The 12,751-nt window shown below is 47.8% G+C and overlaps 1 long non-coding RNA gene across 4 annotated transcripts; it reads right to left on the reverse strand.

Moving 5' to 3' along the window:
- Positions 1–12,716, reverse strand: LOC144296260 (uncharacterized). 4 transcript variants are annotated; one of them, XR_013363424.1, is made up of 3 exons: positions 12,654–12,716; positions 736–3,534; positions 1–303 (listed from the first exon to the last, which is right to left on the reverse strand). It is a non-coding gene; the product is annotated as an uncharacterized LOC144296260 (long non-coding RNA). The 4 variants fall into 4 exon arrangements; XR_013363426.1 differs by lacking the exon at positions 12,654–12,716 and having other exon boundaries at positions 736–1,858; positions 3,160–8,637; XR_013363425.1 differs by lacking the exon at positions 12,654–12,716 and having other exon boundaries at positions 736–923; positions 1,676–6,222.
- Positions 12,717–12,751: the final 35 nt, after the last annotated feature.

The following is a 12,751-nucleotide window of genomic DNA, read 5'->3' on the forward strand; positions in this document are numbered from 1 at the left end:
TTATGCCAAGAGCTATAGATGTATTTATTCATTAGTCCTGACCACAATTTGTGGCCACTTTCCAGATGAAGAAACTCCTATCGAGTCATTAACTCATGTGCCCACAGCACTCAGCCCCTAAGTGGCAGCGTGGGGAATGGGAACAGCTCAACCTAATCCCTGAGTCTATGAACCCATCACAGACAGACCACACTGGGTGTCCACTGGGTGTCCACTGGGTGTCCTCTGGGTGTCCTCTGGGTGTCTGCTGCCTGCAGGGAGGAAACAGCTTCATCCGCTCCGTCCCACCGTGCACACGATGACCTGCAAGCACAGCGTCGTTCTAGGTGCCCGACCCCCGAGGGACATCCCTCGGCCCGCTGGAGTGTTTTTGCTCCACCAGATAATGTGCTTTGCTGAACCAGGAGCATCAGGCCACGCTGATTCCGTAGAATGTCCCAACCACAACCTTGCCTCCCCGACCCCAACCCCCTTCCTCCCTCAGCTCTTAGCTTAGAGGCTGACTCTCCCTCCGTAGCACTTCTCGTGGACACCTCACTGCTCATCATTTGTTTAGTGAATGGCTTCCCTGCTAGGGTGTGTTTTCAGTGGGGACAGGGATTGTGGCTATTTTATCCCCTCTGTGTCTTTGGGACCCAGGCCAAAGCTTGACCACAGCCGGCGTTAGCTGATGCCTGGAATGGGAGTCAGAGGGGCTGTTACAACCCTGGCATGGAGAGGACACGGTGAACGTACCTGTGGACCCACCAACCTGAGGTTCCTTGGCTCTTCTTTGACTTCCACAGAGTGATCACAGACTGAAAATTCAGGCAGCCCTGCCTCCAGACCCTTTAGTTCATCTTTATTTGGGACTTCTCTCTTTCCCTATCTCCTCTGCCTCTTCTTCTTGGAGGCATTCCAGGGAAGAGTCTGGAGTCAAAGATCTGAAAATGTCAGGAGAGATACCCTGGGGTCTGTGTTGGGCTGGACAGCATCTCCCCAAAACCTGTAGATGTGACATGTCTTGGAAATAGGGTTTTTGCAGACTAATCTATTTAGGGTGAGGTCGTCCTGGATTAGGGTGTATGGGTCGCCATCCAGTGACATCCACTGTCTATTCAGTGTCCTTTTAAGGACAGGGAAATGTGAACACAGAGATGCACCTGGCAGTTGGCCGTGTGAAAATGAAAGCAGAGATTGGAGGGATCTGTCTATAAGCCAAGGAGCCCTGAGGGTTGCCAGGGAGGAAAAGACAAGGAAAGATTCTTCCCAGAGGGAGCATGGCCCAACAAACACCTTGTTTTCAGATTTCTGGTCTCCAGAATTATGAGACAATAGATTTCTACTGTTTGAAGCCACCTACTTTGTGAGCCTTTGTTATGGCTGGACTAACTGTAATAAAATAATACGAAGTCCTGTACGGGCCAAGCCAGCGAGGACTGGAGGTGCAATGGGGATGGAAAAGCTATTAGACTATAAATACATACCGTCCTTCCCGGGGGAACAGACTGCCACAGAAGTGATCGGATTGGGGAACCAGGAAAATAAAAACTTGAATGATGGCTGGACCCAAACACCTCTTGGTTTATGTTCCAGGCCCATGGAAATATAAGGGACATTCATACATACAGGATATTTTGAAATTGTTGAAAATGTGTTTCCTACCTTTAGTACAAAAAGCAAGTCAAGGACTCACCTTCTGATTTGTGTTTTGTTCGTGCTAAGTGGGGTCTTCTCCAAAGACCCCATCCACGCCCTTGGCTTTGATGATGTGTGCGCTGATGACCAGTGCACGCTGAGCTCAGACTTCTTCCCTGTGTAGGCAACTTCTTATTCCACATTCCAGCCAGGATGTCCACAAGGATCTCTAACTCAACCCCTGCGGGATGGATACCCCCCTTCACCGGTTGGATGCCAAAGCCAGAAACCATAAGAGCGTTGTTGGGTGGTTCCTTTGCCGTATCTTCCACAGCCTACCAACTCCTAAGCAATGCTGCACGTGCCTCTAAATATTTCTGTAATTCTGGTTCCTGCCATTGCTTCTTCCTGAGACTACAGGAACAGCAACAGTCTCCCACCTAGTGTCCCTGTCCACATCCTGCCCTCTGGGACCCTTGACGCAGTCGTCCTGCTGCCCCAAGATACCTGCCTAGACCGCCAGTCGGACTCTCACATGGCCTTGCACAAGCCCTCCACGGGAAGACTGAGCCAGTTTCTCAGTGCAAGCTGGGCGAATCCAGGCTTCTCTGCCCCAGGGCATGGCCACCTGGCATTCGAGCAAAGTCTGCACCTGTACCTCTCCTACCAGCCTTCACTCAGCAGCCCCTTTCACACTTGTTACCAGGGAAGAGTGGGGCCCGACCTCCTGTTGTCACTCTGTGGCTCCTTCAGAACCAGGCTGACTTTGGTTGGCCAAAGCTGATGAGGATCCGGGCCCCCATCCCCCTGCCTCAGAGGCCATGTCTGCACTTTCCTTTCATGGTGGTAACAGAAGGGACCACCGGCGAGATTGGCTCGGACAGGCTGCCAAGGCCTGATACAGCAGGTGCTTCCCGAAGGCTCTCCTGGGCCCGCTCCCCATGGCCAGGTCTCATTCTGGCGCCCATGTCACCTTTGGGCTGTGCGTCCCCAGAGCCCTCTACATTTCCCTAATTTCTATGAACCACAAAACCCACAGCTCGGCGAGACTTCACTCTGCCACTGGGGCAGCAGGACGTAACTGGGCAGCGTCGCATAGTGACTGTCATCAATTTCTTTATCTGAATAAACGATTAATATTTACATCATCGTGCTTTCCAGTTCAGATAGAGAATTTCATTTTACCCCCATAACGAGTCGGTGAGGTATGTAAGAGGGAATTTGTTTTTCAGTTTTGTAGCAAAGTAGAGACAGTGGGTAAAAGAAGTCATACGTTGCTGACACCACGCAGCCAGTGAGAAGGAGAGGAGGCCATGAAATCCATTCAAATGCCATGAAACCCCAGCCGCGTCACCCCGCCTTGTCACAGGCCCACAGCAGGGGAGTGGAAAAACCACAGTTAGCTTCTCATCCTTATGGGACTCACCATCTCGTGGCATCATCATTCTGGAATGCAGCTAAAACCAGGAAGCAAAAGACTGTCCGCTGAGGGGGCCACCTCTGGGCACCTGCACGCCTGTCCTGGTGACTCTGGACACCTACCTGGTCTGGCTTCACCGGCGACCAAGGACCAGGGTTGGCCTTCAGGTCTGGGAGGACAGTGCAGGTGGAAGCTCAACGGGAGACCAGCTGTAGGCCAAGGCCACGAGGTGAGCCAACCACAGGAGGAAGAAGGTCAGGAAATGAGGTAAGAAGGTCTCTGCAGCTTGGAAATGAGTAGAAACCGCCAGAAGTGTACACCCAGGTGATGTGCTGGAGAGACGGATATTGTGCCCAACGGGGTCTCTGGGGTGTATGGGCCTGGGGCACCCGGTGGGGTGTGGTAGGCTGGCTAACAGGGCCCAGGGAGCCTGACCAGAAAGGCAAAAAGGCTGATGAGGCCTAAGGGCCTCTGCTCAGGGAGCAGGAAGCAAAAACCTGGGAAACAACCGAGGTAGAAAGTCAGCTGAGGAATTGTGAAAAGGTAGTGGGTGCTCAAGGGAAGTCTCTCGTGTCCCCCGGATGCATCTGGCTCCAAGCAGAGACTCTACAGAGAAGGCTGTTTAGCCTCTGGGTTCTAAGTCTGCTGCATGGAGGCCCGCTGTGGCCAGGACTAGACCTGGGGCCTGGGAGCTGAGCTGGAAGCTCGCCTCCAGCAGTGCCCACAGCTGAGATTCTGGAAGGTTCCGTCCTGGTCATTCACCCCAGCCTCTTCCTACAGCCAACTTCCTCTGTTTAAGCAATTCTTACAGAACCTTCTTCCTAACTTTTGGTTCCCCATCATAAACCTTCATCCAGGGGTGCCTGATTGAGTGTCTGCTTTTGGCTCAGGTCATGATCCTGGAGTCCTGGGATGGAGTCCTGCATTGGTCCTCACCACGGGGAGCCTGTTTCTCCATCTGCCTATGTCTCTGCCTCTCTCTCTCTCTTTGTGTGTGTCTTTCATGAATAAATAAATAAATAAATAAATAAATAAATAAATAAATAAATTAATAAACCTTCATCTTAGAACAAGCCCCGCTCCTTGGCTCTGCAAATACAAGCAGGAAAATTTGTGAATAATCACATGAGGTCATGGCCCCTGGTGGGCCTGGGCTAATTCAGCAGAGGGTTCCCACAACATCGGTTACCGACCCATGGTGCCTGGCAGGCCGCCGGTGGCCAGGGTACAGGTGCCACAACCTTGCTCTGAAGCTGGATGCTCTGAAGGTGCCTACGGGAGATCCCCCCAACCCTCAGAAATACCCACGGCGTTCCACCGGCCTCAGCTACCTCCCCTCATCCAGACAGCAGAGGTGCTGGAGGTCGGGGGTGGGGTCAGCCTGGGCCTTGGCCTCCCTCTGCAGTCGAGGCACATGTGTCTCACACGCTCTCAGCACTTTGAAACCCCAGGCACAGAGGTGCTGCAGGGCCCTGGTTTACCAGATGTCTCCGCACCACTGGCATCTCTGGGGCCCTCTCGAGTTCAGTATCAGTAGAAGAAACAAATACTCAAATTCTGTGGCTTCTGCTTAACAGCTGAGGTGAAATGAAAGCTCAGCATCCAAAGACATGGAGTATTTCAGACAAGCTCTGAGCCTTCAACAGAACAGATGAGAAAATAAAGGGTGACAGAGCCTGAAAGTCCAGGCAGACGACTGGGACATTGCCTAATGTGGAGAGAGCTGCCCAGAAGGACTGTCTCGGGTTGGATGGGAGCCAACTGCAGCAAGATGTCTTGCCAATTTTGTTTTACACCCCAGAAGCCGCGTGACCTTCCCATGAGACTAACCCAGATGTCCATCGATCATTTGTATCCCCCAAACGGTGTCAGGCCTCCTCGCACGTGACCTCACGTGTGACAGCCAGGAATATTTTCAGGGCCATGAGTTAGGGCCATAGATAATTGACAAGAGATGCAAATTAGGCACCAATTTGTAGCATTTAGAAAATTTCCATTTAAATTGCTAATCAAGCCGAATCCGCTTGCAAATGTAGAAATCAACATGTACATAAATTATTTGGGAAACTGCAAAGCTCGGTGGAAGGCATGGCATCCACTAATCTGTGTAAATAGAACAGAGAAACAGCGATGTCTTGATCCAGAGAACGCCCCCCAAATCATCCAGCCATGTTATTGTTGAGCTTTATAGGAAGCCTCTGGGCCAGCTCTTCTAAAACGTGTTTCTCAGCCCAAAAATATTCCATGAGATGGTTAATAAGTGCTTTACACACACACACACACACACACACACACACACACAATGAAATAAATTTGAGAAAAACAGCATCTTGTATCCCCTCCAGAAGAAAAATCAAAATATATATTGGTACATCCCAGATTCTGAGAAGCCCTAGGAACAGAAAGAAGCCTGCTCTCCTTTGGTTGATTTAACACAGCATTTCCAGGAGGCGGATCGGGGAAGGCTCATGTCTGGTCGTACACCTATTCATATCTCGGGATGTACACATTCGGAAGCGCCGCTCTAGCCAACTGTGAGTTTCTGCTGCTGACAACTTAATCGCTTACACTTTTGTGGGGAGGCAACTCCCACACCAGTAAGTAGGGAAACAACTCACAGCTGCCCCCTTTAAGCCAACACCCCATTCCAAATAAGCAACTGTTTTGCCAGCTTCCCATCTGTTCTGTGTGTTTATGTCTAAATGAACCCCCCATCAGATTGAGAAACAGATGATCTGTGTTAAACCCCTCTAATAATTGCAGTGAGGCGACAGCAATTATCATCTTTCTCCTGCTCCACAGTACACGATGGCTCCCTATTGCCTCCTAAACTACCTCATCCTCCTGGACCTCAAAGCCTCCTGGACCCTGAGCCCGTTGCACCTGTCCTGCCTTTTCTCTCGTACCACCTCTCAGCCCCTGTCTGTGCCTTTGTCTGATGGCTTCTCTCAATACCGTCCCCTTCTTCCCTGCTCCTAGTCCCTGCTCCACCTCCATTTATCTAGAGTAGAGGTCAGCAGGCTTTTCCCAAAAAGGCCAGACAGTAAATGATTTAGCCTTGGAGGACCATATGGTCTTAGTTGCATCTATTCAACTCGACCACTGTAGCATGAAAGCAGCCAGTAACAATATATAACTAGGAGAGCATGGCTGAGTTCCAATAAAACTTTATTTATAACAGACAGACAGGGATCCCTGGGTGGCGCAGCGGTTTGGCGCCTGCCTTTGGTCCAGGGTGTGATCCTGGAGACCCGGGATCGAATCCCACATCAGGCTCCCGGTGCATGGAGCCTGCTTCTCCCTCTGCCTATGTCTCTGCCTCTGTCTCTCTCTGTGACTATCATAAATAAATAAAAATTAAATAAATAAATAAATAAATAAATAAATAAATAAATAAATAAAAGACAGTGGGCCAGATTTAGTCCATGGGCTGTTGTTTGCCAACCCTTGTCTATTTGATTGTGCATTTTGAAAGAGCAATTTCTAGTCTTATTCTGTGACTCTTTCACTCTTCACTTCAGCAAACATCCTTCATTTTAGTTCCTCATTGATCATAAAGAAGTGTCAGAGATTTAACCTGAAGCACCGACTTGTGTTCCGGGTTTTACATACAACGTGTGATGAAATTCAACAATTCAACCAATATTCCCGCTTCATAGAAGAGCAGCTGGGGCTCTGAGTACCATGTCTCCAGCAAAGCAGTTGGTGGGAAAGACTTAGTTTGGTCTAGACCCCAGTTCTCCAGGACTCTACCATGACCATCTTCGATGCACTGCACTGCACTGGGCTTCCTGCAGGTGCATTCAGAAATACCATCTTGTTGAAACTTGCAACATCCCAGGGATGTAGGGCTTACCCTTACCCTGGTTTTCAGATTGTAAACTGAGGCCCTGAAATAATCAGCGATGTATTCTGGTCTCATGGTTGGTCACCTATGAGGCTGGGATCCAAACTCCTATCTTCAGCTGCCAAAGGCTATTTCACTATGTCGCACTATTTTGTTAGTAAATGAGGTCTTTTGTGGTGAAACTCAGAGGTCAGCAGAGCTTACTGAAGCTTGTCAAGACGTTCTGGGCAAGTCAATGTGCAGCCTGACTCCAGATGTAAGGAGAGGTTAGGGGCATTCAGAAGAGATTCATTTACATCCTGACCCCTAATTTAGCAAGACTAAAAGGTAATTTTTGAAAAAACCCAATCTGGGCTTTTGTTCTTTGGGAAACTCTTGAAGAATGCTAATTAATGAACACACCTCCTTCTTTCCAGTTTCTGTATTGATTGAGAACAGACATGAGGAATCAGAATAGGGCATTGATATTATTGGTAAGGTTGCGTCAGAGAACTCTAACATCGCTTTTGTAATCTGGGGTTTGAGACCTCATTTAAGCAAACCAGTTTTTCAGGCACAGGCAGAAAGCTAGAACAAAAGTGAGCAGAGAGCCGATTGAGCCGGACAGAAGCAGGCCCTGTTTGGCCTGTTTACTGCATAGAAACTAAAGCCCACGATGCTCTTGGTTGCACGGGGTGGCTCCGTCCCACGGCTGACATTCCTGAGGGATGTCCAGCTTTCCCCAGAATCATCACTCAGACTAGACAGTGAGCCTTCCTGGGGAAAGAGTGATGGGGGTAGATTGTGTGTGTTCTCCTTCTGACGTAGTAGAGGGAAGGTTTTATCATAGAAATAGAAAGCTAGAGGAATTAGTTTTCCCTTATATTCCTTAGCTTTCACTAGTCATGCTGTGTAACAAACAACCCCTTGCATTGTAGGATTTGTAACTACAAAGATTTTTTTTCCTCATTTATTTACATGCTACATCCATTCCACATATCTTCCTTCTCCTGAAATGCCTAAGGAAGAAGCTTCATGTTGATTTCTTGGCAGAAGGGGGGAAAAAAAAAACAAAGAAAACCAAGAGATCTGGCAAGAAGCATGCATATGTCATGTCCCATTTGCCATTGATCAAGTCACATAACCAAGCCCAACAGCCCTGGGTGGGAATATATAGTATTCCCACAAGAACATAAACACTTGGGAATTGTCCAATCTACCCAACTCTCTCATAGGAACAAAGCTACAACAAAGTGGGAAAAGAGAATGCCTTTCCTCTAAAGAAAGGCAAACTGTGTTGTTCAACTTCACTTAACCAGATCAATGGATCAGTGACCAATTCCCTATATGCCGGGAACAGGCTAGATATAGGCTAAATATTTTTTTGAAGATTTTATTTTTTTTTATTTATTCATGAGAGACACAGAGAGAGGGAGGCAGAGACACAGGCAGAGGGAGAAACAGGCTCCATGCAGGGAGCCCGATGTGGGACTCGATCCCAGGACCCCAGGATCACACTCTGGGCCAAAGGCAGATAGATGCTCAACTGCTGAGCCACCCAGGCATCCCGATATAGGCTAAATTTAAGATGACCTCTAAAATGCCCTTAAATCTGTTTACTTCCAACCATTTAATTTATTTTTAAAAATTTTACCACCACTTTTATTTATTGTTTTATTTAAATTCAATTAATTAACATACAGTGTATTATTAGTTTCAGAGGTAGAGTTAAGTGATTCATCAGTTGCATATAACACAGTACTCACTACATCTCATGCCCTCCTTAATGCCCATCCCCTCATTACCCCGTCACCCCACTCCCCTCCCCTCCAGCATTCCTGTTTGTTTCCTAGACTTAAAAGTCTCTTATGGTTTGTCTCCCTCTATAATTTTGTCTTATTTTATTTTTTCCTCCCCTCTGCTATGATCCTCTATTTTGTTTCTTGAATTCCACATATGAATGAAATCATATAGTTGTCTTTCTCTGATTAACTTATTTCATTTAGCATAACATCTGATTCCATCCATGTCTTTGCAAATGGTAAGATTTCATTGTTTTGATGGTTGAGTAATAATTCCATTTATTTGAATGTCCCCATCATGGTCCATATTACCATAACCTCTCCCTAGTTCCCTACTTTTAAGTCAGCTCCTCTAACCCATTCTCTCTATTTTTTTAAAAGATTTTTAATTTATTTATTCATGACAGACACAGAGAGAGAGAGAGAGAGAGGCAGAGACACAGGTAGAGGGAGAAGCAGGCTCCATGCAGAGAGCCTGATGTGGGACTTGATCCTGGGTCTCCAAGATCATACTCCAGGCTGAAGGCGGTGCCGAACCACTGGGCCATCAGGGCTACCTATCCCATTCTCAATATTGCAGCCCGAGTAAGTTTTCTAGAGAAGAATCTAATTTTGTCATTCTCTGTGTAAAATACTTTTCTGCCTGCAATGTATACTAAAAAAGTATAGCTAAGTTTTTTGCTCACTTACTAAGTTCCAGACTTCATGTTTCTGAAGTAATATATGTTATTTTATCTAATCTTCCCAGAAATACTATCAAAGACTGCTATTAGTACTAGTGTTTAATGGATGAAGGCCAGAGATGTAATAATAGAGATAGATAATAGAAAGATCAAGTAACTTTCCCCTGCTGAGGCTGAGTTTTGAATCCAACAAGAGCAACCCTGTGGAAGCCAACTTCCAAGATGGCCTACAATTATCCCCGCCGTATAATAGCCACATCGCTGTGTAGACCCCTCCTACACTCTGTCAGGATTGGTCTGTATCAACCAACAGAATACGGCAGAGGCGATGGCATGTGACTTGCAAGGCCGGGTCATAAAAGACATTGTAGCTTCTGCCTTGGTGTGTCTCTGGGATCACTCTCTCTGTAGATGGGCAGCCGCCATGTCAGGAGGAAACCCAAGCAGCTTTACAGAGAGGACTGCGTGATGAGGAACTGAGGTCTCTTACTAGTGGCCAACAAAGAACTGAGGCCACTGGTGAACCATCTTAGTAGCAAGTCCTTGAGATGGACACAGGCCTGGTCAGCCCTTGACTGAAGCCTCAGGAGAGACTCTGAGCCCAGAACCATCTAGCTAAGCAGCCTCCAGAGTCTTGAGCCATGGGAGCTATGAGATGATAAACATATTTTGACTTAAGCTACAAGATGTTGGGACCATTTGTTACACAGCACTAGACAACTAACACACTGTGCAAACCTTACACTAAACTTGGCTCTCAAGACCACTAGCCAGCACTCCATGGTCTCCCACTACTGTGGAATATAGCAGGTGGTGATACTTCCTGTGGGAAAAATTCAAGCGAGGAGAGACAAAATGATAAAAATGTTATAACTTTAAATAGAATTATCAGTCAAGAGAAGACTCACAGAAAAGATGACATTTGAGGAAAGACTTGGAGGTGGTGAGGAAGTGAGCCCACTGGCAATCTGGGGGAAGAACGTTCTAGAAAGAAGGAGCAGTGGGTGCAAAGGCCCTGAGGTGAGTTCACACCTGACATGTCCAAGGACACTAGGGAGGGTCATGGAGCAGGGAAGGTGAATGCCGGCATGCGTAGTAGGATGTGCAATCGGACAGGCACCAGATCACGCAGCAGACTTATGCGCGACTTCCAAGGACTCTGGCTTTCTCAGTCTGAGTGAGCTGGAAAGCCATTAGAGACCCTTGATCAGACACCATTCAACTCATACTTGGTGCCTTCCTGCATCCCTAAGAAGAATTGTTTAATGGAATGAAGTAACAGTAGCTAATACTAGTTCACCGATGGCTACGTGCCAGACATTATCTAACAAGCTTTACTTGAATTAAAGGTGTTCACAGGACATCTGTGAGCATTCCTGTTTTACAGGTGGGAAAGCAGAGTCTTAGGGAGGTACAGTGGCCCGCAGGCCATCCACAGCCAGGGAGCAGTGGGGCTGGGGTCTAAACCTAGGAAGTCTGGGTTTTCTGATTAAGCAGATATCATTAATACGTAACTAAAGTCAAACGTGGCTGGTGATCCAGAAGACTGAAGTACTCCTCTTTAAAATAATAGTCTTGCGAGACCAACCCCCGCCGTGAGCTCCTTGACCAGGCCTGCTGTTGGTTCTCTGTGCAGGGTCCCCAGGAGGGGTGGTGCAAGCCCACGGAGAGAGCACAGGCCCGGCCCGTGCGGACTTGCATTGACCACCAGCTTCAACACACCCTCCTGGGCCCCCAGTGAGAGAGCCCTGTCCTCAGTTTCCGTGACAGTCAGGCCTGTTGTATGAATCCCGAGGCACACGGTAAATACTAAACTAGTAAGAAGAGTCAGGATTTTCTTTCGGTCATTATTCGGCAGGCAGGGGTAATCTAAAGTCTGCACCCATACGTATCGCCTTTTACATGATTTATTCTGGTATTCTGCAGGGTGAAATATATCCTAAGTGTCCTACGGTTTCTGAGTAAGAGAAACCAGGCTATTGTTTTCTTCTAATAACATCTCAAACATCGTTTGGTTTTTGCTCCGGTCAAGTGACTGCTCTAAACCACGACGACCATCAGAGCAGCTTTTTATAAAGCTAGATCCTTTCTGTCGCAACCATTAGCACTTAATATACTCCCCCCTCAGTGGCCAGAGAGAGATGCAATAACAGAGATTTAAAAAGTGGTTTTGTCACAAAGTAGACCAGCGATATTCACCTCATGGGGTTTTCTCTTGTTCGAATGGACTTAACCGTCACATGTGAGTGTCCGTGACGAATGTCGTCCCATCAGGGCCTGATCCGGTTTTCTATGAACACCCCCACTCTGGTGCTAGGGTCCACCAAGCACCGTGCACCACTACTTTCAAATATCCACCAGCAGTTTCCCAGGTCATAATACGTAGCCTTCAAGTGATGATGTTCATGAATCCAAGACATGTAAGGATTCCCAGGCAGGAAATCCGTGACGGAGGGAAGCAGATGTCAGGGACTATTTAGGGATTCAGTCATGGCATAATATTTTGTGGATTTTTTTCTTCTTAGCAAGAATGGAAGATGTCTCTTTGTTACCTCCTAGTGGAGAAGAATTTCTCACAGAAGCCTAGCTCAAGAAGAGCCTTTGAGGGTCAACCTTCTAAAATAAAATAAGAACACTTGGGTTCTCATGGTGCCCACCTGCAGAATCCTAACACCGCCCTCCCCTGGGACTCCTACAGCTCTATCTAAGCGAGTAAAGGAGAGCGAGAGGGGCAGGGGGATGCTTCCACAGTCAAAGTCTTCCTATCCTTCCTGACTTTGTGCCCTCTTCGTGGGGTCTCTGAGGTAATGATCTGGGCATGATGTCTGACGAAGAAGGATGAGGATGAAGAAAGGAGATTCAGGTACCAGGGCTGAGGATGGACGCTGTGGGTGGGGGTAGTCAGGAGAAACCAGGGCTGGCATAACCATTCATGCTGTGGGACTGCACATCCTCTCAAGTCAACTCAAGGAGGAAATAGTAGATGGGCAAGGTCGACAAGATGCCAACAAGTCAGTTGGCAGGACTTGACAAGTAGGGCCAGGGGGCTCTGGAAATTGGTTTCTACACCCTGAGGAGGAGGACACTGCTTGTGTGGGTGACGTGGAGGTTCTGACAAAGGTATCTCACAGACTCAGTCCTCCCTGGGCCTCTGCTCCCCCTCCCTCCCTCCCTGTTCCCAATGGGTCACCCATGCCACACCTGTGTACTTCCCAGGCTGTAACATACCCCTCTGCCTTTACTTACTGATCCATCTTCAGCCCCGTACAACAATCTGAGTCAAGAGGTCCTTAGTGAGCACTTACCATGTGCCAGGGAATGTTCTAGATGCTGGAGACCCATGGTGAAGTTTCACCTTTAGGGGAGTGCGTGACATGATAAATAAAGGGGCCTGCAGATAATT

The sequence above is a fragment of the Canis aureus genome, chromosome 24 (genome assembly GCF_053574225.1).
Source record: "Canis aureus isolate CA01 chromosome 24, VMU_Caureus_v.1.0, whole genome shotgun sequence".
NCBI lineage: Eukaryota > Metazoa > Chordata > Mammalia > Carnivora > Canidae > Canis > Canis aureus.